We start from the raw sequence: 4,294 nt of genomic DNA on the forward strand, positions 1-4,294 counted from the left end.
TCTGTATGCTTCTTGAACCTTCATAGGTACATCTTTCTTCAGGTTGGGAAAGTTTTTTTCTATAATTTTATTAAGTATATTTTCTGGGCCATTGAGCTGCACTTCTTCTCCTTCTTCTACTCCAATTATTCTTAGGTTTGGTCTTTTCATTGTGTCCCATATTTCCTGAATGTTTTGTGATGAGAGTTTGTTGGACTTGCTGTTTTCTTTGATCAGTGCATTTATTTTCTCTATTTTATCTTCAGAATCTGAGATTCTTTCTTCTATCTCTTGTATTCTGCTGGTTATGCTTGTTTCTGTAGTCTGTATTCGTTTACCCAGATTTTCCATGTCCAGCCGGCCCTCTGTTTGTGTTTTCTTCTTTGACTCCATTTCAGTTTTCAAGTCTTGAACTGTTTCCATTATCTGCTTGATTGTTTTTCCTTGGTTTCCTAGCGTATCATTCACTTATTTACTCAAATCCTCAAACTTTCTGTTATACTTCTCATCCATTTCTATAAGGGCGTTTTTTTTATATGCTGTTTAAGGACCTCTATCACTTTCATAAAGTCAGTTTTTTCTACTTCTTCTTGATTAAGGTGTTCGTGTTCTCCTGTTGTGAGGTCGCTGGGTTCTGGTGGTTTCATGTTGTTTTTCAGATTGTTGGGTGAATTCTTGCATTGGCGCCTGCCCATCTTTTCCTCCGAATGCTCCCCTATGGATCTTCTTTTACAGGATCAGGTCTTCTTGACCACTAATGTACCTTCCCAGTGATGTTGCTCCCTAGTGATGGTTCTCCTGGTGTCTAGATGGGATCTCTGTGCTTCTTGGGTAGCTCACAAACAAAGGACCCACCCTGCTTGCTGCAGGCAGGCTATGGAGACAAAGGCACTACCGCCCTCCCCTTTACCCTACCCATTCGGGTTTGGTCCAGCGCCATAGCAGGCTGAGCTGGGAGGTGCTATGCCGCCAAAGAGGGCATAATTGTTTTTAAATACTCCCTGAAAGTTGTTTGCAGTGCAAAGGATAGAGATGACGATTTATATTCTACTTAAACTCTCAAAACCCTTTAAAAAATTCTGAAAATATATGGTGTTAACTCAGAGAAGGTTGCTTAAGGACATGGAATAATATCCTTTTGAAAATCAAGAAGGATGAGACATTTAAGAGCAGCTATTACCATGTGATGGACACAAGCTCAATTGTCTTTGTAGAATACTCTTCAGAAAATTATCTGATCCACACCTATAGGACAGTATTACAGTTGAAAAAATAATATAAATGAAATAACTGAAATTCACTTAAAGTTCAAATTATGAAACATAAAAAGAAAATATTTAAGGGATTAAGTAACAGAATAACTTGCAACTAAGGGTGGTATAAAACACAAAGACTGATTTGAAAGTCTCTCTGTCTGCTTATACTAGATTGTGACATTGAGAGAAAGGAACTTTACTTCTTTGTATGTCAGTTTTCTTGTCCGTAAAATGAATGTAATGAAACCTGATACAGAATTGTTGAACAACTAATAATGTGCTCAGTACAACCCTTAAGACACACAAAGATATAATGAACGATGCCACTGTCACTTACAATAGATAAGTAAAGGGGGATTTGACATTTAAGAAGTCATGTCTGCTTGGTCATCATATTGCATACACCTTAATAATATATAGTATAGATAAGATAACTCAATCAAGAAATCATTTAACTAAGTTCTCACTTGACATCCTCTGCAGATACCACAGAGGTAAGTTATACTTGTAGCTCTCCATGACCATGGGACAAAGTTATGGCCAACAAACTGTTGGCAGACATGAAACAGGCTTCTGGAAAACCTCTTGCTGTCTTGGAGCTGTTTATATAAACTATTCTTCAACTCGATATTTTGTGGTTTTCACATCCTAACTTGCTGTGGAAGTTGTAAAATCCTAGAAGACAGTGCCAGTGGTGAATTAAAAAAAAAAACCTAATACAGTAGTTTTTATTCTGTTCCCGAGATTACTATAAAACTGTTAGTTTAACTGGGCTTATAATTTTTTAAGTAATAAATCTTCCAAAGGAAGGCACTAAATTTAGATTCTGTTTCCTTGAGTTTGTTTTCTAGAAACCAACAGATGTACAGAGAAAATTATTGAGAAATTACTTTCTAAAATATTGTCAATTTCCTGCATCAATTTTTATTTTAATTTATGGTAAAAAAATGGGTTCACATTTACATGTCAGCTTCCTCTGATCTCTTACAGAAATGGCAAGAGATAAAAGATGATGGCTTAGTTTTATATTTCTATAGATTGAAATGAAGTCAATAACATGTAAATAGAGTTCTTTTTCTTATTAGTTTTATGAAATGAATGTGTAAGAAAATTATAGGCAAAGAAATAAGGACATTATTTATAGTCATATTTAGTGTTTATCACAGGGATCATTCTGTTCTTTCAGCATTCACAAAATGACAAGGATGACCCAGCTAAGACCCCTAGCAAGAGTGAAGAGTATGCCTTAAATAGTCATTTTCTGCAATCAGATTTGTTTCTACCCTGTTTGTCATCACAGAGCCTATATCCAGTAACTGATGGAAGCAGATGCAGAGATCCACAGCCAAGCACTGGGCCCAGTACCAGGAGTCCTGCTGAAGAAAAGAAGGAGGGTTTATAAACCAAAGGGGTCAAGGTCAAGACAGGGACCCCACAGAGACAGCTGACCTGAGCTTATGGAAGCTCATGGACCCTGGACCACCAATTAGGGATCCTGCATGGGACTGACCTAGGCCCTCTGCATGTGTTTGACAGTTGTGTAGCTTGAGTTGTTTTTAAGGCTCCTAGCAGTGAGATCAATACTGGTCCATGGCACTTAGCTGACTTCTAAGAACCTGTGTCCCATGCTTGATTCCCTCACCCAGCCTTGATGCAGGGGGAGAAACTGACTGTGCCTCAACTTGATGTGCCATGCTTTCTTTGTTCATGTCCATTGGAGGCCTGCCCTTTCTGAACAAAGATGGAGGAGGAGTGGATGAGAAGCTGGGAGGGAACAGGAGGAGAGGAGGGAGGGGAAAATGTGGTCAATAAGTAGAATAAATAAAAATATTAATAAAATAAAAAATCCACCAGATGATTTAACAAAAATCTAATTTGTTATCTAATTCAAAATGGTCAATTCCAAAGTCACATACAAACAACACTAAATAAACTCAGCAAGTTATATTTATATGATTATGCTTGTATATATAACACTAATAATTAAAATATGTCATTCTTTGAGAGGTAGTGAGGAAGGTTTCATGGGAAGGGTTTGAGAGTGAATAGGGAAGGGAGGAAGTGATGTAATTATATTCTAAATTAAACTTTCTTAAACAAAAAAATTAATTTGTCCAGAAAAAGTTAAAAAATTTTATTGGACAACTGATTTTCAAAACACATGTCTGATAAAACAAGAGATCTGAAGGAACATGCCAATAAAAATACACAGAAATACAAATACCTTAAAACAATAGAGAAAATAGTTATTTGACCAAGAGCATAGAGAATATGTTAGGAATTTGAATAAAGTGTTTTGTACACTGTGCTAGTGTTTGTCAACTTGGGAGGCAAACTGAGTTACCTGGGAAGAGCGGAACTCAACTGAGGAGCCGCCTTTTTTCAATTGACCGGTAGGCAAGACTGTAAGGTTATGTCTTTTCTGCTTTTGTATGTTTGCTTTCTCATTATTGTTATTAAAAATAAAGTTCATTTCATGACATATATTTTGATCAGGATTTCCCTATCTTATCTCCTCCCGTATCTTTCCACCCTTCCAGCTCTATACCTTCTTTCTATCTCTCTTTAGAAAATAAAAAGTCAAATACAAAAGAATAAAATAAGAGAAACAAAAAATAAAACAAAGAGCATAAGAAATATACACACAAAGTCATAAAAATACAAATCAGAAATCATAATACATAAGACAGAAAATCTCTATAAATACCTTTGAATTTGTTTTCTGTTGACAATCTGCTGCTGGGTAAGGGGGTCTGTCTTTTATTTCTTTCTTTATTTTTATTTTAAAATTTTATTAATTTTTTTTACTTTTTTTAATTTTTACTTAAAAATTTCCACCTCCTTCCCTCTTCCCATTTCTCCCTCCCCAATCCTCATCCCCCCTACCCTTCCACCCCTCCCCAGTCCAAAGAGCAGTCAGGGTTCCCTGCCCTGTGGGAAGTCCAAGGTCCTCCCCACTCCATCCAGGTCTAGTAAAGTGAGCATCCAAACAGACTAGGCTCTCACAAAGCCAGTATATGCAGTAGGATCAAAACCCAGTGCCATTGTCCTTGGCTTCT

The sequence above is a fragment of the Microtus ochrogaster genome, chromosome 10, assembly GCF_000317375.1.
Source record: "Microtus ochrogaster isolate Prairie Vole_2 chromosome 10, MicOch1.0, whole genome shotgun sequence".
NCBI classification, from domain to species: Eukaryota; Metazoa; Chordata; class Mammalia; order Rodentia; family Cricetidae; genus Microtus; species Microtus ochrogaster.